This window comes from Miniopterus schreibersii (assembly GCF_964146895.1).
Source record: "Miniopterus schreibersii genome assembly, chromosome: 7".
Taxonomy (NCBI): domain Eukaryota; kingdom Metazoa; phylum Chordata; class Mammalia; order Chiroptera; family Miniopteridae; genus Miniopterus; species Miniopterus schreibersii.
Window position 1 is genome coordinate 18,592,998 of NC_138108.1, and position 8,633 is coordinate 18,601,630.

The 8,633-nt window shown below is 39.8% G+C and overlaps 1 protein-coding gene across 7 annotated transcripts in view; it reads right to left on the reverse strand.

Moving 5' to 3' along the window:
* The window catches only part of CREB1 (cAMP responsive element binding protein 1), a 47,067-nt gene extending 38,454 nt beyond the window's left edge, over nt 1–8,613 (reverse strand). For 4 of the 7 annotated variants that reach the window (XR_013999222.1, XR_013999223.1, XM_081143250.1 and 1 more), the window contains exon 1: nt 8,365–8,566. The gene's annotated coding sequence lies outside the window, so the exon portion shown is untranslated. Of the gene's footprint in view, nt 1–8,364 lie in introns of all 7 variants that reach the window. The other 3 variants (XM_081143249.1, XM_081143248.1, XM_081143247.1) reach the window with 3 other exon arrangements.
* Nucleotides 8,614–8,633: the final 20 nt, after the last annotated feature.

The following is an 8,633-nucleotide window of genomic DNA, read 5'->3' on the forward strand; positions in this document are numbered from 1 at the left end:
AGAAAAGAAAAAAAAAGAAAGTAAAGCCCTGACTGGTATGCTCAGTGGTTAGAGCCTGCCTGCGCACCAAAGGGTTGTGGGTTCGAATCCCAGTCAAGGACACATACCTGGTATGAGGTTTGATTCCCAGCCCTGGTCGGGGTGCATGAGGGAGGCAATCAATCAATGTGTCTCTCTTACATAGATATGTCTCTGTCTCCCTCCCTCCCTTCCATTCTATTTAAAAATCAATGGAAAAATATCCTTGAGTGAGGATTAACAACAGCAACAAAAAAGTAAAAAGACTGACCAATCAATAGACCATGACCCTAACCAGGACCCTAATTCCCTTAGTCCCCTGTATAACCCATCACACAGAAGTCATCAGGAAGCCAGGTCTTCGAGCATGAGCTCGCCTGTGACTCTGGGTGTGGCATCATTTCCTTAATAAACCTTTACTTGACTGTGAAAAAAAGTGAAAAGACAATCCGCAGAATGAAAGAAAATTTTATAAATCATTTATCTTGTATCTAGAATAACAACTCAATAAAAAGACAACTAACCCAATTTAAAAATGGGCAAAGGATCCAAAGAAACATGTCTTCAAAGATTTACAAACGGCCAATAAGTACATGAAAAGATGCTAGACATCATTAAGTCATTAGAGAAATGCAAATCCAAAGCACAATGAGATACCACTTCTCACCAAGATGGCTATAATGAAAAATAACAAGTGTTGGTGTAGATGTGGAGAAATCAGAAACCTCATACACTGCTGGTGGGAATGTAAAAAGGTACAGTAGCTTTGGCAAAGTGTGGCAGTTCCTCCAACGGTTAAGCATAGTTACCATATAATTCAGCAATTTAACTCCTAAGTATATACCCAGGAGGAATGAAAACGTATGCAATAAATGAATGTTCATGGCAGCTTTATTCATTATAGCCATAAAGTCCAAATGTCCATGAATTCATTGGTAAAATGTCGTGTATCCATAAAGTAGAATATTATTTAGCAATATAAAGGAATGAAGTGCTGATATATACAACTTGAACTTTGAAAGCATTATGCTAAGTAAAAAAAGCTTACCACAATGAAAAACTTATTGTATAAGTCTATTCATACGCAATGTCCAGAATAGGTAAGTCTGTAGAGACAGAAAGTAGATTAGTGGTTGCCTGGTGCTGGGGATATGGAGAGATTGAGGGGTGATGGCTACAGGATGCTGGGTTTCTTTTGGGGGTAACGAAAATACCCTAAAACTGACTGTGGTGATAGATGCACAACTTTGTCAACATGCTAAAAAACCAATAAACTGTACATTTGAAATTGGTAGATTGTACGGTATGTGAATATTTCAATAAATCTACTAAAAAAACCCTATGATGTCCAATTTTTTAACTGCAATATAATCTACCATGAAGGAGAGCGGATTAGGAGTCAGGAAGTCTGTTTTAGCCCAATTTATCATGTCATCCGTTTATACTGTTCCTCCTCTTACATGAAATTTAACGCTTCCTGCCTCACACTCAGGGTTCCTCATAATGTGGGGTTTATAGTTAACATAATACTTTCTTCACCAACTTGTGAGCATATTAGGTTCATTCTACTTCCATGTCTTCATTTTAGTTGTCCATGCCACCGCCTAGAATATGCACCCTTTTCTCTCTACTTATCCAAGTTTTTCAGTATTCAGTTTAAATCCTTTCTCACAAAACTTTCCCGCACTAAATCATCTCTCTTTTAAGCTCCTATAGCCCTTCAATACAATAGTGAAAACTGATACTTTGCCACATATAAATCATCCCCATTACACTGAAAGTTCCTTGAGGGCGGGAGCCAAATAATCAGGCTTTATTATTTATAGCAACTACAACAATCCTTCACTTAATATCTATAAAAATACTTAACTGAATAAATTTTCTTGTGATTATTTCACCAAGTATAAAATGTTGGTTAATAAATGTTCATTGAATAAAGGACTAGACTGACAAATGGCAGTAAGTAAAACCAAGGTGTTACTATTACTGGTGAGAGCAAACAACAAAGCTGCAGATACTATAAAGAAAATACCCCTTTAAGAGTACAAAGTCAGAACAAGCAGTAATTTTCACTTCAGTGATAAAAAACAAGATACTTGCCGCAGCCAGTCATGCTCAGTAGTTAAGAGCGTCGGCCCGCAGACTGAAGGGTCATGGGTTCAATTTTGGCCAAGGGCACATACCTTGGTTGCAGGCTCAAACCCCAGCCCTGGCCAGGGGGTGCGTGCAGGAGGCAACCAATCAGTGTGTCTCTCTCACACTGATCTCTCTCTCCCGCTCTCCCCTCCACTCTCTCTGAAAAGCAATGGAAGAAATATCCTCGGGTGAGGGTTAAAAATAAGGCGCTTCTCAGTCTCCTGCTGCCGATCACTTACACGGATAACCACCCTCAAAAATAACTAGCTCATTAGGAATACACTTCAAATTAAAGAAAGAAATGTTAGTTTTAGAGAAGAGTCACTAAAGTCTGGGAAGGACATTTTTCTATTACTACTGGTATAAGTCAACTTCTAGGCTCAACCTCCACTCCTAGCCAAGTCACTCCTCAGCTACTTTAACTTCTGCTACTTCTCTCTTCTCCAACCAAATGTCAGTACTTCTTTCCTTTCGGGAAACACACACACACACCCTCAACATCAATCTCTTACACTCCAAATCTTTGCCCCTTGTCAAAGTCTTCAGAGATCCTAGATTAACCCAGCAGCAGGATGAAAACTCACGTGCCTTTCATCTTTCTTCAGGCAGCACATCTCATTTACAGCCTTTATTACCTTACCTCAACCCTGAGAGAAAGCAACTCAGGCACTTAAAAGTTTTTCAAGGAGTACTACTGTTTTTTTTTTTTGTTCCTTTTCCCCCCTCTAAAGTTGAGATTCATGTAACTAGCCTCAAGAATAGATTAAATATATAAAGGTAATTTTTCATCACTGGAGATGAAAAATACTGTCTTCTACTTCTCTGTTGGGATAAACACCAGAATATGAATGATTAATCTTTTCCCCCCCTTTTTGGTAACCTAGTAGACAAGTGAACAAAACTCTGGATAAAATATAACAAAACATCCCTACAGGGCCACGTCTAGCAGAGCTAACAAAACAGAGAAAAATGCAAAACAAAACAAACAGGACACAAGACAAGAGTGTGTGTATATACATTAAGGAGAGAAAAACACCCTGAACAAGAAAAACAAATGGCTATTCTTATCTAAGTTACAAATGTCTTAAAACCTACATTTATAGATATGATAGTCTAGAATAAGTTTAACACCATGCTTTCTTCTTAAGACTTCAGAAAGTTGACCAGGGCTAACCTCTATATAATGACTGGGTTAAAATGTACTGAATGGCAGAGGAAAACAGCCATTTTCACGTTATCAGTCTATTACTTTAGTTCGTTATCTTTATTTCCTCCCCCAAAGGCAATTCGCCGATTCCATGATACTGTGAGAAATCATTTAATTCCCTGGTAGCACACAGATATGTTTCAGAAGAAAAATGTTTTGCCTTTACAAACTTTAATTACCTATCACTATCCCCCTAAATCTGTAAAAAGTGCTTTGTAAACATTTCAGTCGTTGAGCAGGTAAAACCAGCACAAAATATTAGTATTTTATATAAAATACTAATAAATCCTCAAAATAAGAGTAAGGCAATACTCTTACATTAAAAACTATAGTATGTGTAACTGTTAACTTGAGCATACAAAGAATGAGCTACACCAGGACAGCATTAATTATTTGTTTTTTAGAAGATAGGGAGTTTATCTATGTCCCTGTTGCTGGATTATTAGTTATCACTTTCTAAGTTTAATCAACTTAAAAATGTGTAGCATGTGTTTTTAACAATACACTAATAGTATGTTTATTTAAAATGTACTATGGTTAAATGCTGCGTAGAAGAGCCAAAAAAAAAAAAAATAGTAGTATTACTTGGCCCAATTGGTTTACCACGGAATTCTGGGGGTGGAGTGTTAGGGGAGGGGGGGATCATCTAAGCAGTAGAGTCTTAATACAGAATCATATCGGTGAAACTCACTATTTATTTAGATATAAAACTCATTGACAAACTAAAAATAGAAAATCATCAAAGAATAAGTTAATGACTATGTAAAAAATAAACAGGAAGAAAGCTAGTATACTAATCAGCATTACTGGGCTATAATATCCCATGAAAATAGTCTGCTTTAAAAAGAAAAAAAAGACTGAACTATACTAGATGTTCTTTCTCATTTAGAGAGAGAACTATTGAGACTTTTTTTTGCTAAAACAGTAATAGATGGAGGTAGTGGTCTATTTAGGGCTAGAAAGAGCCTCAACAAGAGGTAAATTCAGACTAAATTCACTTTCAGTTAACTCTTACACAGCTTACTTGCCTTTTCATGCACTAAAGCTAAAAAGGTAATGAGGCAGTTCAAATAACAATTTCCTGTCAGAAACTGTTATTTCTCATTCAAATTAATTATCTTTCATTTAAAGAAATAAAGGCATAATGACAGATTCCTTTAAAGGGTCAGATAAGACCTAAAAACAAAATCAGCTAGTTAATAAATACAGGTACATCCATATGCTGAAGTGTCTCATAATTAAAAACAAATAAAAATGAAGTTCTTTTTGCTAAGCAATATTATGTGGAAAAAAGCAAGATATATGATAGTGTATATAGTAGACTGCCATTTGTATAAAAAGGAGGGGGGAGAGTACATATGTATTCGCTTATGTATGGATACAATACCTCTGAAAAATGGTAATACTTGGATGACTAGGGTGGTGGCGACACACGTGCACTTTTTTATATGTTTTGTTTTGAATTATGGGTTACCTGAATGAATTACTTATTAAAAAATAAAACTGAAAATATAAAACTGTAATATTCTTTTCCATTATTTCATCAAGTATGATCTCTTCTTCCTTCTATTGCTCTTACGACATATATTCTGCCTTATTAGTCATCATGTCCTCAAAGTTCCTTTAGGGTAGCGACAAGACAGTGTAATTCATCTTTGAATTTGCTGCAGCTTCTGCTCCAGTGTATTCAAATAGTAATATTAATAATGAATAATTTAAAAATAGGAAACATTTGTTGAACACTTGTGAAATGCGTGGCATTTAATATGAACTTATTTAAACAGTTTACATGTAATAACTTATTTAATCCCCCACATTTCTATGAGGTGGATATTGTACCTTTATGACCAAGCAAACTGAGGTATGGAGAAGAAACTTGCTCCATGTCCCACAGCTAGGAAGTTAAAATAAAGCTTTAAAATGAGTATCTATCACTGAGTCCCTAAGGAGCTACTTTATCTCATGACCCTATTAAGTAGGTGGTATTATTCTAATTTAACAAATTAGAAAACTGAGACTCAGAAAGATTAAGAAACTTCCGGGTTAAGTCACACATTTCCTTGAGGGTAGGCACATGACAATAGTGTCAGCAGGGATTCCAACACCTAATGCTCTTTCCACTAACTACATTCTGTCACTGTAAATGTTAACTAAATGCTTGAATTACCACAAACCGTTGTCTCAAGTGATACTGCAGCAGAAATGAGTTCACACATATGAAAGAAAAAAAGCTTGCTTTCTCCTTTCCCTGTCTACTACACTCTTATGGGAGGATTTGAGCCCAACTATTCAATCAGTAATGACACTAGTCAAGAGAGTATGTGTGGAAGACTTACAGGCTGCTGTCAGTAAGAGTATGTAACTGTATCCAGTAAGGTATTTACACAGCAAATGAAATTATAAGTGTCAGTGATACATTGTAAGCATTAAGTTACAAGAAACGTTTTTCTACTGTGGAAGAGGAAAAAGATTTTTAAATTGAGGTGAAGTAGGGAATACATACAGGTGGGGCAAAAGTAGGTTTACAGTTATTTGTATGGAAAATAATACAATTAATAAATACGAGAATAAACTGTTTCCTGTACTCACAACTGTAAATCTACTCTTACCAACCCTCTGTTTTACTATAACCATATTATACTCCAAAAAACAAAACCCAATGTCTTAGAATGAGGCAAAATAAAGGTCTTTTTATCAGATCTAATCAAGAATATAAATTTTAGAAAGCAGAAAAAGGTGCCATTTTATAGACCAGGTTTCTAAGTTTCCTTAGGCTCTTATGTAGGGAAAAAATTTTTTAAAGGGGTACTAGAATTTTAAATCCTGTAAGGAAGTGCCTTTTAACATTTTTTAGTAAATTTGTGTCAAAGATGCATTCGTTTTCTGAATACACCTGCCCATTACTAAAAGTTCAAGCACATTTAATGGTGATTTCTACTGATCCCTGAGAGGGGTAGAAATATAATTTAGTACCATGCTCTAAGTGAATGTGCAAATATTAATGAATATAAAAGTGTGAAAAGTTTCACCTGTAATTACCAAGAACTACAGATTATGAGTTTATAAATAAAGTTTAAATTTTCACAAAGGAAGAGTTGTTGTTCTATATTCTCTGTAGGGGAAAAAATTTACTCAACTCATGCTGGGTTGCACAAAATCTTTCTTAAGGAAAAACAGTAATCTATAGCATCATCAATACTATAATTTTCCTTGGCAATAAAATCATCTTCTCAATTCTTATGGAAAAATTCTTTATTGCATCTTCCTAATTCAGTTTTTCATCAATGACAAATTGCTAATGTGATTTTTTTAAAGACTTGCAATACAGCAAAGTAGGTTCTGAAGAAGTGACAAGGCTACAGAAAAATAAGACAGGGCTTCCATGACCAGTCAAAATTTATTCCTAACAAGAAACCGTGTATGTATTAACCACAGTTCTATCATACTATGACAAAGTATTTTCAAAACAAATAATCCGTTCATCTTTTGCACCACCTAAAAATAACCATTTGGGCTTTACTTTTAAATCAGGAAATAAGCAGTGAGTGTAAAAGATTTCAATAGCTGGCAACCAAAAGTTATCTTTTATACTAAACCTTTAGAAGGTAGAACTGATGTAAGCTAAGGCCAGAAGGTATGACAAACTTAAATAGGTCATATTGCAGGTCCTTTAAAAATTATCTTTTAATCTTTAATGTGTTAATGACTTTTCAGCTGTGCGTTTTCCTAATAGCAACGAAAAAATAAGTCTTGTGGCTTAAACTGTCAGTCTCCGGCTGGGGTTACCTACCGCATGCGAGACAAACAATGGATATTTTAAAATGCCCATTTTTAGAATTAGTATTAATATATTTAAGTTTAGACAAATATGTGGGAAACATGGTAGGCGGTGGGGTGGAGAGATCCAGAGGACCCAAACGCCGTCGGAATGGTTGGTAAAAAACATAAAAAGTGATGTAAAGCAAAAGTACATCGACTAAAAACGAAGTGTTTCACAATGATAGATCTCAAATGATTACCTTATTAAAAAGGGTTAAAACCGAAACTGTTTTCAAACAGCAGCTTCCCTTTTACAAGATCCCAACAGTTTTAAAGTTATTAGAAATGTTTTTCTTAGCAACCCCTTCCTCCCAAAAAGAATGCATTTCCATGACTACTGCCTTAAAAAAAAAAAGAGGGTGAGAGAAAGAGTCAAAAGTATCTAAAAATGCACAAGCCCTCATCATTTCAACTAAGCAGAAAAGAAAAAACAGTGTTTCCCTAGTGGGCTGGGAGCACGGGGAAAGGGCATGAATAAAATACAGGACGAGAGGAAACCTTTGGTTTCGAACTTTATTGCACAAAGAGAGCGGAGGAGAGCGGGTCAGATGTTGCCGCGCTTCTCCGCGCGAAGCGGGCATGGCAGACACGGCGGCTGCGGGGAAGGCAGGCACCTTCACCTCCCCTGCCCTCCGCCGTCGCCTTCTTCCTCCTCCACCCCCCGCGGGCGCTCCGGCGGCGCTGCCCGGGACGACGGCCGGGCCGGGGGCGAGGCGGGCGGCGGGGGCCGCGCGGGCGGCGCGGGGGGCAGCAGCGCCAGGCCAGATCGGGCCGGGCGGGCGGCCTCCCCCGGGGCGGCTCCCGGTTCCCGGCTCCGCGCCCGGCCCGGCCCGGCGGCGGCGGCGGGAACGCGGGCGCCAGCTCGCTGCGGCCGGCCGCCCGAACACAACCTCGGTCCCCGGCTCCCACCCCGCCCGCCGCCCGCCGCCCCCCGCCATGAGCGCCGCCGCTGGCTGCAGGCAGAGTCGCTGCCGCCCCGGCCGCCGCTGGCTCCAGTCCGCCGCCATTATTCTTTGTTCGCTGCGAGCGGCGGCGATGTTGTGGGGCTCGGGCGGAGGCTCCATCTTTACCGCGGCCCCTCCTGCGAGGGGAAGGCCCGGAGCGCGGGTGTCCGGCGCCTCCCCGTCCCCCCTCCGTCCCCCCGGCTCTCTCCGGCTCCTGCCTCCTCCTCCTGCTCCTCTTACCGGTGGTACAAGCTCCTCCGTCACTGCTTTCGTTCGCGGCCCGGATCTCGCTGGAGTTTTATTCTCTCCCCCACGTAACACACCGCGTCAAACTACACCTCCGCCGCGTCACTCACCAACACTCCGCTTCTCCCAGCCGCCCGGGCCACAGGCAGCAGCCGCCGCGGACTGAGGAGCCGCAGCCAGGGAGCCAGCCAGCGCCGCCCAGTGCCGAGTGCGCAGCGGCCGCGCACGGAAACAGCCGAGCTCAGCCCGGAGGAGCTCGAGCG